Raw genomic sequence first — 22,977 nt, 5'->3', positions numbered from 1 at the left:
GCAGAAGGCAGTCGCCCTCCAACCGACGAACAACGCATCATCGCGGCCACACGCGAGCTGGCCGCACTCGGAGCTTTCGCGGCTCTTCTCTCGCTCTTTCCCGCAGAGCTCCGGCGATGCACAACTCGAACCGCGAAAGTGCAATGAGCTTTGTGCAAGCTGCGCAGAAGAAACAAGGCACTAAAGCGGCAAATGTCCAGCTAATCTCCCCCGTGAAAAGGGTCAGCAAGGAAAGCTCTTGCTGCTCTTCACTCGCTCTTGGTAAAAGCCCAGAAGCATTGCGACACTTCTCTGGATGATTTGCCCACCAACACTTCACATCAGCTAAAGCCGGCTGCCCGGAGGAAAAGACGCTAGGAAGGATCGTAGCAGGCACGGTTGTTGCCGCACGAGAAGTGCCTGCTCCGGAGGCTTCTTGCGAGCAGCGCTAAAAGCACGCGAACATCGCATTTCTGTGCTTTCCTGAACAGCTTGCGCTGGGACAGCTACAGCCGTGTTTTGCAAGCTGTCCGGGGTTCTGAGGCACTAAAAGTGCAGATGTGTGGCGACTGTCCAAGACGAGAACCGGCTGCTCTGGAAGCCCTTCCTGCTCTTCACGTACGCTTTCTAGCAGCTCTACGGACACACACACGTCAGCCTCTTCACTGTCCTACACAGCTAGCACGCTGGCAGTTACCGTCAACTTGGAAGCAGCCGCGCAGAAGGCAGTCGCCCTCCAACCGGCGAACAGCGGATCATCGCGGCCACACGCGAGCTGGCCGCACTCGGAGCTTTCGCGGCTCTTCTCTCGCTCTTTCCCGCAGAGCTCCGGCGATGCACAACTCGAACCGCGAAAGTGCAATGAGCTTTGTGCAAGCTGCGCAGAAGAAACAAGGCACTAAAGCGGCAAATGTCCAGCTAATCTCCCACGTGAAAAGGGTCAGCAAGGAAAGCTCTTGCTGCTCTTCACTCGCTCTTGGTAAAAGCCCAGAAGCATTGCGACACTTCTCTGGATGATTTGCCCACCAACACTTCACATCAGCTAAAGCCGGCTGCCCGGAGGAAAAGACGCTAGGAAGGATCGTAGCAGGCACGGTTGTTGCCGCACGAGAAGTGCCTGCTCCGGAGGCTTCTTGCGAGCAGCGCTAAAAGCACGCGAACATCGCATTTCTGTGCTTTCCTGAACAGCTTGCGCTGGGACAGCTACAGCCGTGTTTTGCAAGCTGTCCGGGGTTCTGAGGCACTAAAAGTGCAGATGTGTGGCCAGTGTCCAAGACGAGAACCGGCTGCTCTGAAAGCCCTTCCTGCTCTTCACGTACGCTTTCTAGCAGCTCTACGGACACACACACGTCAGCCTCTTCACTATCCTACACAGCTAGCACGCTGGCAGTTACGGTCAACTTGGAAGCAGCCGCGCAGAAGGCAGTCGCCCTCCAACCGACGAACAACGCATCATCGCGGCCACACGCGAGCTGGCCGCACTCGGAGCTTTCGCGGCTCTTCTCTCGCTCTTTCCCGCAGAGCTCCGGCGATGCACAACTCGAACCGCGAAAGTGCAATGAGCTTTGTGCAAGCTGCGCAGAAGAAACAAGGCACTAAAGCGGCAAATGTCCAGCTAATCTCCCACGTGAAAAGGGTCAGCAAGGAAAGCTCTTGCTGCTCTTCACTCGCTCTTGCTAACAGCCCAGAAGCATTGCGACTCTTCTCTGGATGATTTGCCCACCAACACTTCACATCAGCTAAAGCCGGCTGCCCGGAGGAAAAGATGCTAGGAAAGATCGTAGCAGGCACGGTTGTTGCCGCACGAGACGTGCCTGCTCCGGAGGCTTCTTGCGAGCAGCGCTTAAAGCACGCGAACATCGCATTTCTGTGCTTTCCTGAACAGCTTGCGCTGGGACAGTTACAGCCGTGTTTTGCAAGCTGCCCGGGGTTCTGAGGCACTAAAAGTGCGGATGTGTGGCCACTGTCCAAGACGAGAACCGGCTGCTCTGAAAGCCCTTCCTGCTCTTCACGTACGCTTTCTAGCAGCTCTACGGACACACACACGTCAGCCTCTTCACTATCCTACACAGCTAGCACGCTGGCAGTTACGGTCAACTTGGAAGCAGCCGCGCAGAAGGCAGTCGCCCTCCAACCGGCGAACAACGCATCATCGCGGCCACACGCGAGCTGGCCGCACTCGGAGCTTTCGCGGCTCTTCTCTCGCTCTTTCCCGCAGAGCTCCGGCGATGCACAACTCAAACCGCGAAAGCCGCAATGAGCTTTGTGCAAGCTGCGCAGAAGAAACAAGGCACTAAAGCGGCAAATGTCCAGCTAATCTCCCACGTGAAAAGGGTCAGCAAGGAAAGCTCTTGCTGCTCTTCACTCGCTCTTGGTAAAAGCCCAGAAGCATTGCGACACTTCTCTGGATGATTTGCCCACCAACACTTCACATCAGCTAAAGCCGGCTGCCCGGAGGAAAAGACGCTAGGAAGGATCGTAGCAGGCACGGTTGTTGCCGCACGAGAAGTGCCTGCTCCGGAGGCTTCTTGCGAGCAGCGCTAAAGGCACGCGAACATCGCGTCTCTGTGCTTTCCTGAACAGCTTGCGCTGGGACAGCTACAGCCGTGTTTTGCAAGCTGTCCGGGGTTCTGAGGCACTAAAAGTGCAGATGTGTGGCGACTGTCCAAGACGAGAACCGGCTGCTCTGGAAGCCCTTCCTGCTCTTCACGTACGCTTTCTAGCAGCTCTACGGACACACACACGTCAGCCTCTTCACTGTCCTACACAGCTAGCACGCTGGCAGTTACCGTCAACTTGGAAGCAGCCGCGCAGAAGGCAGTCGCCCTCCAACCGGCGAACAGCGGATCATCGCGGCCACACGCGAGCTGGCCGCACTCGGAGCTTTCGCGGCTCTTCTCTCGCTCTTTCCCGCAGAGCTCCGGCGATGCACAACTCGAACCGCGAAAGTGCAATGAGCTTTGTGCAAGCTGCGCAGAAGAAACAAGGCACTAAAGCGGCAAATGTCCAGCTAATCTCCCACGTGAAAAGGGTCAGCAAGGAAAGCTCTTGCTGCTCTTCACTCGCTCTTGGTAAAAGCCCAGAAGCATTGCGACACTTCTCTGGATGATTTGCCCACCAACACTTCACATCAGCTAAAGCCGGCTGCCCGGAGGAAAAGACGCTAGGAAGGATCGTAGCAGGCACGGTTGTTGCCGCACGAGAAGTGCCTGCTCCGGAGGCTTCTTGCGAGCAGCGCTAAAAGCACGCGAACATCGCATTTCTGTGCTTTCCTGAACAGCTTGCGCTGGGACAGCTACAGCCGTGTTTTGCAAGCTGTCCGGGGTTCTGAGGCACTAAAAGTGCAGATGTGTGGCCAGTGTCCAAGACGAGAACCGGCTGCTCTGAAAGCCCTTCCTGCTCTTCACGTACGCTTTCTAGCAGCTCTACGGACACACACACGTCAGCCTCTTCACTATCCTACACAGCTAGCACGCTGGCAGTTACGGTCAACTTGGAAGCAGCCGCGCAGAAGGCAGTCGCCCTCCAACCGACGAACAACGCATCATCGCGGCCACACGCGAGCTGGCCGCACTCGGAGCTTTCGCGGCTCTTCTCTCGCTCTTTCCCGCAGAGCTCCGGCGATGCACAACTCGAACCGCGAAAGTGCAATGAGCTTTGTGCAAGCTGCGCAGAAGAAACAAGGCACTAAAGCGGCAAATGTCCAGCTAATCTCCAACGTGAAAAGGGTCAGCAAGGAAAGCTCTTGCTGCTCTTCACTCGCTCTTGCTAACAGCCCAGAAGCATTGCGACTCTTCTCTGGATGATTTGCCCACCAACACTTCACATCAGCTAAAGCCGGCTGCCCGGAGGAAAAGATGCTAGGAAAGATCGTAGCAGGCACGGTTGTTGCCGCACGAGACGTGCCTGCTCCGGAGGCTTCTTGCGAGCAGCGCTTAAAGCACGCGAACATCGCATTTCTGTGCTTTCCTGAACAGCTTGCGCTGGGACAGTTACAGCCGTGTTTTGCAAGCTGCCCGGGGTTCTGAGGCACTAAAAGTGCGGATGTGTGGCCACTGTCCAAGACGAGAACCGGCTGCTCTGAAAGCCCTTCCTGCTCTTCACGTACGCTTTCTAGCAGCTCTACGGACACACACACGTCAGCCTCTTCACTATCCTACACAGCTAGCACGCTGGCAGTTACGGTCAACTTGGAAGCAGCCGCGCAGAAGGCAGTCGCCCTCCAACCGGCGAACAACGCATCATCGCGGCCACACGCGAGCTGGCCGCACTCGGAGCTTTCGCGGCTCTTCTCTCGCTCTTTCCCGCAGAGCTCCGGCGATGCACAACTCAAACCGCGAAAGCCGCAATGAGCTTTGTGCAAGCTGCGCAGAAGAAACAAGGCACTAAAGCGGCAAATGTCTAGCTAATCTCCCACGTGAAAAGGGTCAGCAAGGAAAGCTCTTGCTGCTCTTCACTCGCTCTTGGTAAAAGCCCAGAAGCATTGCGACACTTCTCTGGATGATTTGCCCACCAACACTTCACATCAGCTAAAGCCGGCTGCCCGGAGGAAAAGACGCTAGGAAGGATCGTAGCAGGCACGGTTGTTGCCGCACGAGAAGTGCCTGCTCCGGAGGCTTCTTGCGAGCAGCGCTAAAGGCACGCGAACATCGCGTCTCTGTGCTTTCCTGAACAGCTTGCGCTGGGACAGCTACAGCCGTGTTTTGCAAGCTGTCCGGGGTTCTGAGGCACTAAAAGTGCAGATGTGTGGTGACTTTCCTTTCAAAGTCAGTGGCACTGTCCCAAACTATTTTCCGAATTTCAGTGGGGAAAGTGCCTTCTTCACCTTCTCTTATAATTGATGCGGCTACTGATTGCATCCACAGTTGAGCTTGGATACAACTGAGAGCCAGGGAGAGGTTGTTTTGGACCACACCGAGTGCATCTATAACCAATTCATGGTCTTTTTCATTCACCTTCTCCCATTTTGGTAATATATTTGATAACATCCATTGATTAGTTCCCAAAGCCACTAGGGAAGATCGTAAAGGACGTTGCAATTTAGTCAGGTCCCTAGTTGTGGTAGCCAATTTGTTCATCTGAATCAATACTATTTAGAACTCCCAATCCTGTTCCCAGAAAAACGGGACCCCTTCCGAGAAACGATTTCTCGGAAGGGGTCCGTTTTTGCAGCCAGGTTGTCCATCCCTCGTAAGAGGTTTTTAGGAAAGGTGAGCAAGCTGGCTGAATTTCTGAAGCATTATTTTGCATTGACAATTCAACTTGTTTCAGGGACCATGATGGATTGAATAACATCTGTTGCTGGCCCATATTTCTAATTACATATGGTCCAATCTCAAAAATTTTCGGGTTCAGTACAATAACTGGTTCAGTGGTAAGAGGTGCTGTGTATCTTGTCATGTTGGGGCTGGGAGTAGTAGTTGTTGGCTCAATAATGGCCATTTTAAATTTGAATGTCAGTGCCACGTCACCTTTCTGGTTATTCCAGAGACAGATTACAAAGACAGGTTGGGTTAGTGTAAAATTACTCCAGCATTCCAATTTTTCCTTTTCAAGGACACAAAGACTCTTTGTGAGTACAGATTCATTAGTTCTTCTTACAATAATTTGGGTTGCTTTTTCATGGATAGATCCATTGACCATTCGGCAACCTATTTGAATTTTTTTCTCCAATTGTTCCCATCAAGAGGGGAGCCCTGCTGTCTCTGTCCCAGCCCCACTCATGCCCTGAGTACATTTCCATTTTGTGCATAACCACAGTGGCCAAGTTTAAGCCCGACCGTTTAAAAGGTGGTCCCATGCTTCCTGTAAACCCAAGGGAGGCGTGAGACCACGGCCATTTGGTGTTCTTTTGATTACAGGTTAGTGGTAAGATGCAGAAAAATATTGTAAGCCCAATCACAGGTCCAATTAAAAAATTGGTCATTTTTAGAATTTATGCTTCCAAATTATCATCCATGTGCAGCTTTTCCCACTCACTGTTGTCCCTCGGAGTTCTTCTGCAAGATGAAATAACAGAGCTTGCCTCCTTGAGGCACAGCTAAAATGACGGAACTATCCAACGGGTATTTATCCGATGTTCCTTTCCCAGGGCATCAGAGGCTACCCACGCATATGCATTTAGAGGGGTTTTTAGGACCAATGGTACTGTTCCCGCGGTGGGAAGCTCCACTAAAACAGGTTGTCCTGGGAGGTGAGCTGGATTTTTAGAGTCATTCGGTCCTTTTAAAGAAGGGATTAAAGTAGGGACTTTTGGACAGAAGGCAGTGATTTTAGGGCATCCATTTACCCCCATCTGTCATTTACACCTTTGACAGCTTCCCACAGGCGAGCATCCCAATTGCCTTCCTGTGGTTTCAAAAGTCGTTTCAGCAAACCATTGGTTCTTTCTACAATACCATTGTGGGTAATAAGGAGTGTGAAAAATCCATTTAATCCCTTCACTTCGTGCCCAATCCTGTACTATTCTGGCAGTGAAGTGGGAACCGTTATCAGACTGTATTTCTTGTGGTTTTGGAAAAGTTCCAAACCATTGTCGCAATGCTCTCACAGTGCTTTCTCCCGTAGCCCTGTTAAAGGCTTCTGCTTGGACTGGTCCTGATATTATTTCCACTCCCACCAACACAAAATGTTTCCCTCCTGATTTCTTAAAGGGTCCAATATAATCCACCTGCCACGCATCCCACAAACCTTTACCCTCTCTTAGATGCAGGGGATCATCTTCTAAAGGGTGTCTTTCCAGTCGCCTACGACATTGCTCACAGGCAGATATGCAAGTTTCGCATGTTGCTCTGGTGACAGGCCAGCCTCGAGCAAGGGCTTCACGACACAGGTCCTTAGCTCCTGTGTGTTTACGCTTTACATGCAACCATTCTAGCAGGCGGTCCCAATCTTCTGTGACTTGGTCCTTTTGTACAGGGGCTAGCCTTGCTAACTCATCCGCTCTGTTATTCCATTTACCCGCTGAGCCCCCATCTGCCTGATGAGAAGCTACCCATCCCACGGCAAAGTTCCCCTGTTTAGCAATGTTTAAGATATCTTGCCATTTTTCCTTTTGCCACACTGGGATTCTGTTAACCTCCCATTCATTTTGCTCCCAAAAAGGCAGCCATTCAGTACAACCCTTAAACACAGCGTAGGAATCAGTATAGATGTGGATGGGAGAAGTGGCTTGAGCTTCACGCTGGAAAACACTCCACACTGCAATTAACTCTCCTACTTGGGCGCTGCCCACTCCCTCTGTAATAATTTGTTCATCAGAGGAGGTATGGAGTGCTACTGCTCGATATTTCCATACTTTCCCTTCTCTTTTTGCAGAAGCATCGGTAAACCAGGCACTCACTGCTTGGTCGGGAGAGAAAGGAGGAGCCGCTTGGATGACAGAGGCAGGTTTATCTTGGCTGCCATCCGAGCTTTCTGTTTCTTGTATAGCCAGGTGTTTTAAAGCTCCTTCAGTCACTGAGAAAATGTTACAGTAGTGTTCAATCTGGGCATACCATTTTCATACTGAGGCTTTCTGAGCCACCCCGTCAGGGGGAGGGGTCCCACTGGTAACTGCCTTTATCACTTTAAATGGGCCTCTCAGTACAATTGGTTGTTGGCGTGCAATTTTCTCTACTTCTATGAGAGCCAGGCTAACCACAAACAACCCTTTCTCCCAAGCAGTGTATCTCCTCTCGGCATCTTTAAAGCTGCGAGAATAAAATCCCACAGGCCAAGTTGGACCCTCAGGGCCCCGTTGCCATATATGTACTGATAATCCTGATATGGCAAATCCCCATTCCACCTGAAAAGGGTCTGTAGGGTGGATAGGACCGAGAGCCTGGTGAGCCGTTGCTTCAAAAATTAACAATTGCACAGCTTCTTCCTGAGATGGGGTCCATTCCCATTTGACCCCTTTCCTCAGCAAATCATAAAGAGGTCTAGCAATAATGGAGAAGTCCGGAATATGTTTTCTCCAGAACACCAATAGTCCTAAAGTATGTTGTAAATCCTTTTTTGACTCAGGCATTTTAATCTGACCTAAAGAAGTGAGGGTGTCCGGTGGGATACACATCATTCCCCCTTTCCACCAAATTCCCAAAAACTTTACTTCTTGTGATGGCTTTTGGACCTTTTCGGGGGGAATTTGCAAACCCAGATTCTGGTGGGTTGTTTCCACCTCCTTTATTTCTTCCCCCCCCCCCCCCCCCCCCCCCCCCGGATGTCATAAATATATTGGTAAACATCTACAGCTTCAGGTTTTGGTATTTTTTCCAATTCTTGGGCTAAAGCATGATGAGCCAATGTAGGAGAGTGCTTATACCCCTGGGGTAGCCGGGTGAAAGTATATTGTTGCCCTTCCCACGTAAAGGCAAAACGGTCTCTGTCCTCTGGTTGCAAAGGTACCATAAAAAACATGTCTTTAACATCTATAGTTGCCATAATTGGGTGAGCTTTCTCCTGAATTATTGTTACCAATTCCGCCAAATTGGGCACTGCGGCAGTCAAAGGTTCGGTGTTGGCGTTCAGTCTCCTAAAATCCACTGTGAGTCGCCACTTTCCATTTGGTTTTCGCAGTGGCCACACCGGAGAGTTAAAAGGAGAATGTGTATTTATCACAACCCCTTGCTCCCAAAGTTCCTGCATAACAGGTCTGATACCTTCTTTTGCTCCCAGGGGAAGGGGATATTGTTTGACATTAGTTGCTTTGCTAAACGGCAGAGAGGGTGCAGTTTGGAGTAACCTAATATTTAATTGCGGGGTCCCAAAAGTCCACCACAAGCCTTCTGGGTCTTTCCAACCTTTCCCTTTAAGGACATCCATTCCTAATAAATTAGTAGGAATATTCCCGATCACCATTGTAACAGTGACCGTGTTTTCCTCTCCCGGCAACGTTAGCTTTACCTGAGCAACACTCATGGCTTCTGTTGACCCTAAAGCATTCAGGACACAAAAACGTCTTCTCGAGGGAGAGACACCACACCTTTGTGCATCTTCTTTAGTCAAAGCGGAGACTTGGGCACCGGTATCAACCAAAAAGGTCACCAGTCCACGTTTTGGACCCACAATAGCCGTAATTAGCCAATCTCCCCTGCTAGTCTTGGTGAGCTGTCGGATATAAATCCATCCTCCATTCCCTCGCTCACCAATGGGGAATGGAGGTTCTAGTTTTCCTGCATCTGGGGAAAAACCTCACTGTTTCTGTTGCCTGTGTCTTCCAAAGGTGGGGCTGTGGGTGTGATGGGTGAGATTTCTTTCCCTTTGGGTGGGTATTGTTTTGGGTTACACCATTTTGATACCACCTTGCTCAGCTTTCCAATGGGTAAACCATCCATTACATCTCTTGGAACACCCTTTTTAATTCCCAAAAGCCACCACTGTTGTCGGGTCATGGGCTGTGCTCCCCCCGCTGTTTTAAAACGAGGGCTAGGTTGACTGATGTGGGGGGGTGAGTCCCTGATGTCTATCTGACGGATTCCTTTTGGTCTGTCCTCTGGGAGTTTTACTGGACCATATTTTCTCCCATAATTTATCAGCTCCTGTGCTACCTCCCCCCAAGTCCACACCTTTGCTTTATCACCTGATGAGGGTCGAGATGGGCTGAGATCGGAGGGAGACACATTCATAGGGCTATTGGTTGCATTTCCATGGCCTCTCATAAAGCCCTCCAATCTTTCTAAGGGACCGAGTGTCTCAATGGTCTTTCGAAGTTGAATCCCCAAAGGTTTAAGTGACTCTGGAAGTCCCCTTATCAAGGGAGTCATGCTCTCAGGGTCCACCGGCAACATCATTGGAGATTCACATCTAGGAGTTAACTTTCTTTCTTTCATCATTTGCAAACAAGCAGCTTTTTGGACGCTTTCCACCAGCTGATCAACTGTGCCAGTGATTGGAAGAGGATCCCCTCTCTCCAAAGGGTTTAACCCCCCAGCCCAATAAGCGGCTCGCTGAGTTAAGGACCATGGGGCACGATTATCTCCTGTGGTCAAAAAGACTCCAGGACCCCAATATCCCTCAGCCTCCTTTTCACTCGGCTGGATTTGATCTCCCCCGGTTAGAGATACACGCCACACATACTCCGTCTCAGATTCTTTGGCAAGATGCCCGTACTCCCGCTTCAGTTTGGCAAGCTCAGTAGCGGTATACGGCGACTCCTTAGTTGTTATCTGTGGGTTGCTATCCTCATCATTCAAATAAAAGAATTCTGTTTTAACCAAAGGTCTTACCCGAGGGTGGTCGCCAGAGTGATCCCTCATTTTCTCCAATTTCTTCTGAGGGTATATTGGACTTATCTGTTGAATACCTCTCTCCTCAAGCTTCAGATCTGTCTCACTGTCCAATTCTGAATTCTTTGGATATTCCTCCCTCAAGATAGATTTTAGCAAAAGGTTTTGCTCCTTTTCTCCCCCCAGCTGTTTTTCGAGGTAGGATACTGTCCCCTGAGGGCCTCCACCAAACGCTGGAGCAACTCAATAATCGTCTCCTGCTCTCGCTGCTTAAGGCGGCCCTCTGCTGCTGCTGCCAGACTGGCACCCAGAACAGCACAAACTATGGCTTTGCCTCTGCCAGATATTACCCTCGCCTCCTTCTTCAAGGAAGTCATTCGATCTACTACGCTCTGCAAATTTGTCCAATTATCCCGAGCCCAATCTTGCCCAGGTGTGGACGGCCGGGCACCGTGCTGTGCCACGAACTCATAAAGAAAGTCTCGATTTCTCACTAACAAAGAGACACACGACACACACGTCGAGTCTCTTCACTGTCCTACGCAGCTAGCACGCTGGCAGTTACGGTCAACTTGGAAGCAGCCGCGCAGAAGGCAGTCGCCCTCCAACCGACGAACAACGCATCATCGCGGCCACACGCGAGCTGGCCGCACTCGGAGCTTTCGCGGCTCTTCTCTCGCTCTTTCCCGCAGAGCTCCGGCGATGCACAACTCGAACCGCGAAAGTGCAATGAGCTTTGTGCAAGCTGCGCAGAAGAAACAAGGCACTAAAGCGGCAAATGTCCAGCTAATCTCCCACGTGAAAAGGGTCAGCAAGGAAAGCTCTTGCTGCTCTTCACTCGCTCTTGCTAACAGCCCAGAAGCATTGCGACACTTCTCTGGATGATTTGCCCACCAACACTTCACATCAGCTAAAGCCGGCTGCCCGGAGGAAAAGAGGCTAGGAAGGATCGTAGCAGGCACGGTTGTTGCCGCACGAGAAGTGCCTGCTCCGGAGGCTTCTTGCGAGCAGCGCTAAAAGCACGCGAACATCGCATTTCTGTGCTTTCCTGAACAGCTTGCGCTGGGACAGCTACAGCCGTGTTTTGCAAGCTGCCCGGGGTTCTGAGGCACTAAAAGTGCGGATGTGTGGCCACTGTCCAAGACGAGAACCGGCTGCTCTGAAAGCCCTTCCTGCTCTTCACGTACGCTTTCTAGCAGCTCTACGGACACACACACGTCAGCCTCTTCACTATCCTACACAGCTAGCACGCTGGCAGTTACGGTCAACTTGGAAGCAGCCGCGCAGAAGGCAGTCGCCCTCCAACCGGCGAACAACGCATCATCGCGGCCACACGCGAGCTGGCCGCACTCGGAGCTTTCGCGGCTCTTCTCTCGCTCTTTCCCGCAGAGCTCCGGCGATGCACAACTCGAACCGCGAAAGCCGCAATGAGCTTTGTGCAAGCTGCGCAGAAGAAACAAGGCACTAAAGCGGCAAATGTCCAGCTAATCTCCCCCGTGAAAAGGGTCAGCAAGGAAAGCTCTTGCTGCTCTTCACTCGCTCTTGGTAAAAGCCCAGAAGCATTGCGACACTTCTCTGGATGATTTGCCCACCAACACTTCACATCAGCTAAAGCCGGCTGCCCGGAGGAAAAGACGCTAGGAAGGATCGTAGCAGGCACGGTTGTTGCCGCACGAGAAGTGCCTGCTCCGGAGGCTTCTTGCGAGCAGCGCTAAAGGCACGCGAACATCGCGTCTCTGTGCTTTCCTGAACAGCTTGCGCTGGGACAGCTACAGCCGTGTTTTGCAAGCTGTCCGGGGTTCTGAGGCACTAAAAGTGCAGATGTGTGGTGACTTTCCTTTCAAAGTCAGTGGCACTGTCCCAAACTATTTTCCGAATTTCAGTGGGGAAAGTGCCTTCTTCACCTTCTCTTATAATTGATGCGGCTACTGATTGCATCCACAGTTGAGCTTGGATACAACTGAGAGCCAGGGAGAGGTTGTTTTGGACCACACCGAGTGCATCTATAACCAATTCATGGTCTTTTTCATTCACCTTCTCCCATTTTGGTAATATATTTGATAACATCCATTGATTAGTTCCCAAAGCCAATAGGGAAGATCGTAAAGGACGTTGCAATTTAGTCAGGTCACTAGTTGTGGTAGCCAATTTGTTCATCTGAATCAATACTATTTAGAACTCCCAATCCTGTTCCCAGAACACCAGTTAGGTCTCTCTTTATTCGTTTCTCGGAAGGGGTCCGTTTTTGCAGCCAGGTTGTCCATCCCTCGTAAGAGGTTTTTAGGAAAGGTGAGCAAGCTGGCTGAATTTCTGAAGCATTATTTTGCATTGACAATTCAACTTGTTTCAGGGACCATGATGGATTGAATAACATCTGTTGCTGGCCCATATTTCTAATTACATATGGTCCAATCTCAAAAATTTTCGGGTTCAGTACAATAACTGGTTCAGTGGTAAGAGGTGCTGTGTATCTTGTCATGTTGGGGCTGGGAGTAGTAGTTGTTGGCTCAATAATGGCCATTTTAAATTTGAATGTCAGTGCCACGTCACCTTTCTGGTTATTCCAGAGACAGATTACAAAGACAGGTTGGGTTAGTGTAAAATTACTCCAGCATTCCAATTTTTCCTTTTCAAGGACACAAAGACTCTTTGTGAGTACAGATTCATTAGTTCTTCTTACAATAATTTGGGTTGCTTTTTCATGGATAGATCCATTGACCATTCGGCAACCTATTTGAATTTTTTTCTCCAATTGTTCCCATCAAGAGGGGAGCCCTGCTGTCTCTGTCCCAGCCCCACTCATGCCCTGAGTACATTTCCATTTTGTGCATAACCACAGTGGCCAAGTTTAAGCCCGACCGTTTAAAAGGTGGTCCCATGCTTCCTGTAAACCCAAGGGAGGCGTGAGACCACGGCCATTTGGTGTTCTTTTGATTACAGGTTAGTGGTAAGATGCAGAAAAATATTGTAAGCCCAATCACAGGTCCAATTAAAAAATTGGTCATTTTTAGAATTTATGCTTCCAAATTATCATCCATGTGCAGCTTTTCCCACTCACTGTTGTCCCTCGGAGTTCTTCTGCAAGATGAAATAACAGAGCTTGCCTCCTTGAGGCACAGTTAAAATGACGGAACTATCCAACGGGTATTTATCCGATGTTCCTTTCCCAGGGCATCAGAGGCTACCCACGCATATGCATTTAGAGGGGTTTTTAGGACCAATGGTACTGTTCCCGCAGTGGGAAGCTCCACTAAAACAGGTTGTCCTGGGAGGTGAGCTGGATTTTTAGAGTCATTCGGTCCTTTTAAAGAAGGGATTAAAGTAGGGACTTTTGGACAGAAGGCAGTGATTTTAGGGCATCCATTTACCCCCATCTGTCATTTACACCTTTGACAGCTTCCCACAGGCGAGCATCCCAATTGCCTTCCTGTGGTTTCAAAAGTCGTTTCAGCAAACCATTGGTTCTTTCTACAATACCATTGTGGGTAATAAGGAGTGTGAAAAATCCATTTAATCCCTTCACTTCGTGCCCAATCCTGTACTATTCTGGCAGTGAAGTGGGAACCGTTATCAGACTGTATTTCTTGTGGTTTTGGAAAAGTTCCAAACCATTGTCGCAATGCTCTCACAGTGCTTTCTCCCGTAGCCCTGTTAAAGGCTTCTGCTTGGACTGGTCCTGATATTATTTCCACTCCCACCAACACAAAATGTTTCCCTCCTGATTTCTTAAAGGGTCCAATATAATCCACCTGCCACGCATCCCACAAACCTTTACCCTCTCTTAGATGCAGGGGATCATCTTCTAAAGAGTGTCTTTCCAGTCGCCTACGACATTGCTCACAGGCAGATATGCAAGTTTCGCATGTTGCTCTGGTGACAGGCCAGCCTCGAGCAAGGGCTTCACGACACAGGTCCTTAGCTCCTGTGTGTTTACGCTTTACATGCAACCATTCTAGCAGGCGGTCCCAATCTTCTGTGACTTGGTCCTTTTGTACAGGGGCTAGCCTTGCTAACTCATCCGCTCTGTTATTCCATTTACCCGCTGAGCCCCCATCTGCCTGATGAGAAGCTACCCATCCCACGGCAAAGTTCCCCTGTTTAGCAATGTTTAAGATATCTTGCCATTTTTCCTTTTGCCACACTGGGATTCTGTTAACCTCCCATTCATTTTGCTCCCAAAAAGGCAGCCATTCAGTACAACCCTTAAACACAGCGTAGGAATCAGTATAGATGTGGATGGGAGAAGTGGCTTGAGCTTCACGCTGGAAAACACTCCACACTGCAATTAACTCTCCTACTTGGGCGCTGCCCACTCCCTCTGTAATAATTTGTTCATCAGAGGAGGTATGGAGTGCTACTGCTCGATATTTCCATACTTTCCCTTCTCTTTTTGCAGAAGCATCGGTAAACCAGGCACTCACTGCTTGGTCGGGAGAGAAAGGAGGAGCCGCTTGGATGACAGAGGCAGGTTTATCTTGGCTGCCATCCGAGCTTTCTGTTTCTTGTATAGCCAGGTGTTTTAAAGCTCCTTCAGTCACTGAGAAAATGTTACAGTAGTGTTCAATCTGGGCATACCATTTTCATACTGAGGCTTTCTGAGCCACCCCGTCAGGGGGAGGGGTCCCACTGGTAACTGCCTTTATCACTTTAAATGGGCCTCTCAGTACAATTGGTTGTTGGCGTGCAATTTTCTCTACTTCTATGAGAGCCAGGCTAACCACAAACAACCCTTTCTCCCAAGCAGTGTATCTCCTCTCGGCATCTTTAAAGCTGCGAGAATAAAATCCCACAGGCCAAGTTGGACCCTCAGGGCCCCGTTGCCATATATGTACTGATAATCCTGATATGGCAAATCCCCATTCCACCTGAAAAGGGTCTGTAGGGTGGATAGGACCGAGAGCCTGGTGAGCCGTTGCTTCAAAAATTAACAATTGCACAGCTTCTTCCTGAGATGGGGTCCATTCCCATTTGACCCCTTTCCTCAGCAAATCATAAAGAGGTCTAGCAATAATGGAGAAGTCCGGAATATGTTTTCTCCAGAACACCAATAGTCCTAAAGTATGTTGTAAATCCTTTTTTGACTCAGGCATTTTAATCTGACCTAAAGAAGTGAGGGTGTCCGGTGGGATACACATCATTCCCCCTTTCCACCAAATTCCCAAAAACTTTACTTCTTGTGATGGCTTTTGGACCTTTTCGGGGGGAATTTGCAAACCCAGATTCTGGTGGGTTGTTTCCACCTCCTTTATTTCTTCCCCCCCCCCCCCCCCCCCCGGATGTCATAAATATATTGGTAAACATCTACAGCTTCAGGTTTTGGTATTTTTTCCAATTCTTGGGCTAAAGCATGATGAGCCAATGTAGGAGAGTGCTTATACCCCTGGGGTAGCCGGGTGAAAGTATATTGTTGCCCTTCCCACGTAAAGGCAAAACGGTCTCTGTCCTCTGGTTGCAAAGGTACCATAAAAAACATGTCTTTAACATCTATAGTTGCCATAATTGGGTGAGCTTTCTCCTGAATTATTGTTACCAATTCCGCCAAATTGGGCACTGCGGCAGTCAAAGGTTCGGTGTTGGCGTTCAGTCTCCTAAAATCCACTGTGAGTCGCCACTTTCCATTTGGTTTTCGCAGTGGCCACACCGGAGAGTTAAAAGGAGAATGTGTATTTATCACAACCCCTTGCTCCCAAAGTTCCTGCGTAACAGGTCTGATACCTTCTTTTGCTCCCAGGGGAAGGGGATATTGTTTGACATTAGTTGCTTTGCTAAACGGCAGAGAGGGTGCAGTTTGGAGTAACCTAATATTTAATTGCGGGGTCCCAAAAGTCCACCACAAGCCTTCTGGGTCTTTCCAACCTTTCCCTTTAAGGACATCCATTCCTAATAAATTAGTAGGAATATTCCCGATCACCATTGTAACAGTGACCGTGTTTTCCTCTCCCGGCAACGTTAGCTTTACCTGAGCAACACTCATGGCTTCTGTTGACCCTAAAGCATTCAGGACACAAAAACGTCTTCTCGAGGGAGAGACACCACACCTTTGTGCATCTTCTTTAGTCAAAGCGGAGACTTGGGCACCGGTATCAACCAAAAAGGTCACCAGTCCACGTTTTGGACCCACAGTAGCCGTAATTAGCCAATCTCCCCTGCTAGTCTTGGTGAGCTGTCGGATATAAATCCATCCTCCATTCCCTCGCTCACCAATGGGGAATGGAGGTTCTAGTTTTCCTGCATCTGGGGAAAAACCTCACTGTTTCTGTTGCCTGTGTCTTCCAAAGGTGGGGCTGTGGGTGTGATGGGTGAGATTTCTTTCCCTTTGGGTGGGTATTGTTTTGGGTTACACCATTTTGATACCACCTTGCTCAGCTTTCCAATGGGTAAACCATCCATTACATCTCTTGGAACACCCTTTTTAATTCCCAAAAGCCACCACTGTTGTCGGGTCATGGGCTGTGCTCCCCCCGCTGTTTTAAAACGAGGGCTAGGTTGACTGATGTGGGGGGGTGAGTCCCTGATGTCTATCTGACGGATTCCTTTTGGTCTGTCCTCTGGGAGTTTTACTGGACCATATTTTCTCCCATAATTTATCAGCTCCTGTGCTACCTCCCCCCAAGTCCACACCTTTGCTTTATCACCTGATGAGGGTCGAGATGGGCTGAGATCGGAGGGAGACACATTCATAGGGCTATTGGTTGCATTTCCATGGCCTCTCATAAAGCCCTCCAATCTTTCTAAGGGACCGAGTGTCTCAATGGTCTTTCGAAGTTGAATCCCCAAAGGTTTAAGTGACTCTGGAAGTCCCCTTATCAAGGGAGTCATGCTCTCAGGGTCCACCGGCAACATCATTGGAGATTCACATCTAGGAGTTAACTTTCTTTCTTTCATCATTTGCAAACAAGCAGCTTTTTGGACGCTTTCCACCAGCTGATCAACTGTGCCAGTGATTGGAAGAGGATCCCCTCTCTCCAAAGGGTTTAACCCCCCAGCCCAATAAGCGGCTCGCTGAGTTAAGGACCATGGGGCACGATTATCTCCTGTGGTCAAAAAGACTCCAGGACCCCAATATCCCTCAGCCTCCTTTTCACTCGGCTGGATTTGATCTCCCCCGGTTAGAGATACACGCCACACATACTCCGTCTCAGATTCTTTGGCAAGATGCCCGTACTCCCGCTTCAGTTTGGCAAGCTCAGTAGCGGTATACGGCGACTCCTTAGTTGTTATCTGTGGGTTGCTATCCTCATCATTCAAATAAAAGAATTCTGTTTTAACCAAAGGTCTTACCCGAGGGTGGTCGCCAGAGTGATCCCTCATTTTCTCCAATTTCTTCTGAGGGTATATTGGACTTATCTGTTGAATACCTCTCTCCTCAAGCTTCAGATCTGTCTCACTGTCCAATTCTGAATTCTTTGGATATTCCTCCCTCAAGATAGATTTTAGCAAAAGGTTTTGCTCCTTTTCTCCCCCCAGCTGTTTTTCGAGGTAGGATACTGTCCCCTGAGGGCCTCCACCAAACGCTGGAGCAACTCAATAATCGTCTCCTGCTCTCGCTGCTTAAGGCGGCCCTCTGCTGCTGCTGCCAGACTGGCACCCAGAACAGCACAAACTATGGCTTTGCCTCTGCCAGATATTACCCTCGCCTCCTTCTACAAGGAAGTCATTCGATCTACTACGCTCTGCAAATTTGTCCAATTATCCCGAGCCCAATCTTGCCCAGGTGTGGACGGCCGGGCACCGTGCTGTGCCACGAACTCATAAAGAAAGTCTCGATTTCTCACTAACAAAGAGACACACGACACACACGTCGAGTCTCTTCACTGTCCTACGCAGCTAGCACGCTGGCAGTTACGGTCAACTTGGAAGCAGCCGCGCAGAAGGCAGTCGCCCTCCAACCGACGAACAACGCATCATCGCGGCCACACGCGAGCTGGCCGCACTCGGAGCTTTCGCGGCTCTTCTCTCGCTCTTTCCCGCAGAGCTCCGGCGATGCGCAACTCGAACCGCGAAAGTGCAATGAGCTTTGTGCAAGCTGCGCAGAAGAAACAAGGCACTAAAGCGGCAAATGTCCAGCTAATCTCCCACGTGAAAAGGGTCAGCAAGGAAAGCTCTTGCTGCTCTTCACTCGCTCTTGGTAAAAGCCCAGAAGCATTGCGACACTTCTCTGGATGATTTGCCCACCAACACTTCACATCAGCTAAAGCCGGCTGCCCGGAGGAAAAGAGGCTAGGAAGGATCGTAGCAGGCACGGTTGTTGCCGCACGAGAAGTGCCTGCTCCGGAGGCTTCTTGCGAGCAGCGCTAAAGGCACGCGAACATCGCGTCTCTGTGCTTTCCTGAACAGCTTGCGCTGGGACAGCTACAGGCGTGTTTTGCAAGCTGTCCGGGGTTCTGAGGCACTAAAAGTGCAGATGTGTGGCGACTGTCCAAGACGAGAACCGGCTGCTCTGAAAGCCCTTCCTGCTCTTCACGTACGCTTTCTAGCAGCTCTACGGACACACACACGTCAGCCTCTTCATTGTCCCACACAGCTAGCACGCTGGCAGTTACCGTCAACTTGGAAGCAGCCGCGCAGAAGGCAGTCGCCCGCCAACCAAGGAACAACGCATCATCGCGGCCACACGCAAGATGGCCGCACTCGGAGCTTTTGCGGCTCTTCTCTCGCTCTATCCCGCAGAGCTCCGGCGATGCACAACTCGAACCGCGAAAGCCGCAATGAGCTTTGTGCAAGCTGCGCAGAAGAAACAAGGCACTAAAGCGGCAAATGTCCAGCTAATCTCCCACGTGAAAAGGGTCAGCAAGGAAAGCTCTTGCTGCTCTTCACTCGCTCTTGCTAACAGCCCAGAAGCATTGCGACTCTTCTCTGGATGATTTGCCCACCAACACTTCACATCAGCCAAAGCCGGCTGCCCGGAGGAAAAGAGGCTAGGAAGGATCGTAGCAGGCACGGTTGTTGCCGCACGAGAAGTGCCTGCTCCGGAGGCTTCTTGCGAGCAGCGCTAAAGGCACGCGAACATCGCGTCTCTGTGCTTTCCTGAACAGCTTGCGCTGGGACAGCTACAGCCGTGTTTTGCAAGCTGTCCGGGGTTCTGAGGCACTAAAAGTGCAGATGTGTGGTGACTTTCCTTTCAAAGTCAGTGGCACTGTCCCAAACTATTTTCCGAATTTCAGTGGGGAAAGTGCCTTCTTCACCTTCTCTTATAATTGATGCGGCTACTGATTGCATCCACAGTTGAGCTTGGATACAACTGAGAGCCAGGGAGAGGTTGTTTTGGACCACACCGAGTGCATCTATAACCAATTCATGGTCTTTTTCATTCACCTTCTCCCATTTTGGTAATATATTTGATAACATCCATTGATTAGTTCCCAAAGCCAATAGGGAAGATCGTAAAGGACGTTGCAATTTAGTCAGGTCCCTAGTTGTGGTAGCCAATTTGTTCATCTGAATCAATACTATTTAGAACTCCCAATCCTGTTCCCAGAACACCAGTTAGGTCTCTCTTTATTCGTTTCTCGGAAGGGGTCCGTTTTTGCAGCCAGGTTGTCCATCCCTCGTAAGAGGTTTTTAGGAAAGGTGAGCAAGCTGGCTGAATTTCTGAAGCATTATTTTGCATTGACAATTCAACTTGTTTCAGGGACCATGATGGATTGAATAACATCTGTTGCTGGCCCATATTTCTAATTACATATGGTCCAATCTCAAAAATTTTCGGGTTCAGTACAATAACTGGTTCAGTGGTAAGAGGTGCTGTGTATCTTGTCATGTTGGGGCTGGGAGTAGTAGTTGTTGGCTCAATAATGGCCATTTTAAATTTGAATGTCAGTGCCACGTCACCTTTCTGGTTATTCCAGAGACAGATTACAAAGACAGGTTGGGTTAGTGTAAAATTACTCCAGCATTCCAATTTTTCCTTTTCAAGGACACAAAGACTCTTTGTGAGTACAGATTCATTAGTTCTTCTTACAATAATTTGGGTTGCTTTTTCATGGATAGATCCATTGACCATTCGGCAACCTATTTGAATTTTTTTCTCCAATTGTTCCCATCAAGAGGGGAGCCCTGCTGTCTCTGTCCCAGCCCCACTCATGCCCTGAGTACATTTCCATTTTGTGCATAACCACAGTGGCCAAGTTTAAGCCCGACCGTTTAAAAGGTGGTCCCATGCTTCCTGTAAACCCAAGGGAGGCGTGAGACCACGGCCATTTGGTGTTCTTTTGATTACAGGTTAGTGGTAAGATGCAGAAAAATATTGTAAGCCCAATCACAGGTCCAATTAAAAAATTGGTCATTTTTAGAATTTATGCTTCCAAATTATCATCCATGTGCAGCTTTTCCCACTCACTGTTCTCTGTTCTTCACTGTCCCTCGGAGTTCTTCTGCAAGATGAAATAACAGAGCTTGCCTCCTTGAGGCACAGTTAAAATGACGGAACTATCCAACGGGTATTTATCCGATGTTCCTTTCCCAGGGCATCAGAGGCTACCCACGCATATGCATTTAGAGGGGTTTTTAGGACCAATGGTACTGTTCCCGCAGTGGGAAGCTCCACTAAAACAGGTTGTCCTGGGAGGTGAGCTGGATTTTTAGAGTCATTCGGTCCTTTTAAAGAAGGGATTAAAGTAGGGACTTTTGGACAGAAGGCAGTGATTTTAGGGCATCCATTTACCCCCATCTGTCATTTACACCTTTGACAGCTTCCCACAGGCGAGCATCCCAATTGCCTTCCTGTGGTTTCAAAAGTCGTTTCAGCAAACCATTGGTTCTTTCTACAATACCATTGTGGGTAATAAGGAGTGTGAAAAATCCATTTAATCCCTTCACTTCGTGCCCAATCCTGTACTATTCTGGCAGTGAAGTGGGAACCGTTATCAGACTGTATTTCTTGTGGTTTTGGAAAAGTTCCAAACCATTGTCGCAATGCTCTCACAGTGCTTTCTCCCGTAGCCCTGTTAAAGGCTTCTGCTTGGACTGGTCCTGATATTATTTCCACTCCCACCAACACAAAATGTTTCCCTCCTGATTTCTTAAAGGGTCCAATATAATCCACCTGCCACGCATCCCACAAACCTTTACCCTCTCTTAGATGCAGGGGATCATCTTCTAAAGGGTGTCTTTCCAGTCGCCTACGACATTGCTCACAGGCAGATATGCAAGTTTCGCATGTTGCTCTGGTGACAGGCCAGCCTCGAGCAAGGGCTTCACGACACAGGTCCTTAGCTCCTGTGTGTTTACGCTTTACATGCAACCATTCTAGCAGGCGGTCCCAATCTTCTGTGACTTGGTCCTTTTGTACAGGGGCTAGCCTTGCTAACTCATCCGCTCTGTTATTCCATTTACCCGCTGAGCCCCCATCTGCCTGATGAGAAGCTACCCATCCCACGGCAAAGTTCCCCTGTTTAGCAATGTTTAAGATATCTTGCCATTTTTCCTTTTGCCACACTGGCATTCTGTTAACCTCCCATTCATTTTGCTCCCAAAAAGGCAGCCATTCAGTACAACCCTTAAACACAGCGTAGGAATCAGTATAGATGTGGATGGGAGAAGTGGCTTGAGCTTCACGCTGGAAAACACTCCACACTGCAATTAACTCTCCTACTTGGGCGCTGCCCACTCCCTCTGTACTAATTTGTTCATCAGAGGAGGTATGGAGTGCTACTGCTCGATAGTTCCATACTTTCCCTTCTCTTTTTGCAGAAGCATCGGTAAACCAGGCACTCACTGCTTGGTCGGGAGAGAAAGGAGGAGCCGCTTGGATGACAGAGGCAGGTTTATCTTGGCTGCCATCCGAGCTTTCTGTTTCTTGTATAGCCAGGTGTTTTAAAGCTCCTTCAGTCACTGAGAAAATGTTACAGTAGTGTTCAATCTGGGCATACCATTTTCATACTGAGGCTTTCTGAGCCACCCCGTCAGGGGGAGGGGTCCCACTGGTAACTGCCTTTATCACTTTAAATGGGCCTCTCAGTACAATTGGTTGTTGGCGTGCAATTTTCTCTACTTCTATGAGAGCCAGGCTAACCACAAACAACCCTTTCTCCCAAGCAGTGTATCTCCTCTCGGCATCTTTAAAGCTGCGAGAATAAAATCCCACAGGCCAAGTTGGACCCTCAGGGCCCCGTTGCCATATATGTACTGATAATCCTGATATGGCAAATCCCCATTCCACCTGAAAAGGGTCTGTAGGGTGGATAGGACCGAGAGCCTGGTGAGCCGTTGCTTCAAAAATTAACAATTGCACAGCTTCTTCCTGAGATGGGGTCCATTCCCATTTGACCCCTTTCCTCAGCAAATCATAAAGAGGTCTAGCAATAATGGAGAAGTCCGGAATATGTTTTCTCCAGAACACCAATAGTCCTAAAGTATGTTGTAAATCCTTTTTTGACTCAGGCATTTTAATCTGACCTAAAGAAGTGAGGGTGTCCGGTGGGATACACATCATTCCCCCTTTCCACCAAATTCCCAAAAACTTTACTTCTTGTGATGGCTTTTGGACCTTTTCGGGGGGAATTTGCAAACCCAGATTCTGGTGGGTTGTTTCCACCTCCTTTATTTCTTCCCCCCCCCCCCCCCCCCCCCGGATGTCATAAATATATTGGTAAACATCTACAGCTTCAGGTTTTGGTATTTTTTCCAATTCTTGGGCTAAAGCATGATGAGCCAATGTAGGAGAGTGCTTATACCCCTGGGGTAGCCGGGTGAAAGTATATTGTTGCCCTTCCCACGTAAAGGCAAAACGGTCTCTGTCCTCTGGTTGCAAAGGTACCATAAAAAACATGTCTTTAACATCTATAGTTGC

The 22,977-nt window shown here is 49.3% G+C and overlaps 1 pseudogene; it reads right to left on the bottom strand.

Annotated features, from left to right (window-relative positions):
- LOC147602121 (uncharacterized) overlaps positions 1–22,977 on the bottom strand; it is a 93,126-nt pseudogene that overhangs the window by 60,644 nt on the left and 9,505 nt on the right.

The sequence above is a fragment of the Chlamydotis macqueenii genome, chromosome 1, assembly GCF_036417535.1.
Source record: "Chlamydotis macqueenii isolate bChlMac1 chromosome 1, bChlMac1.mat, whole genome shotgun sequence".
In the NCBI taxonomy this organism is placed as follows: domain Eukaryota; kingdom Metazoa; phylum Chordata; class Aves; order Otidiformes; family Otididae; genus Chlamydotis; species Chlamydotis macqueenii.
The sequence above is the reverse complement of the archived record's forward strand: the minus strand, read 5'-3'. Positions and strand labels throughout refer to the sequence as shown.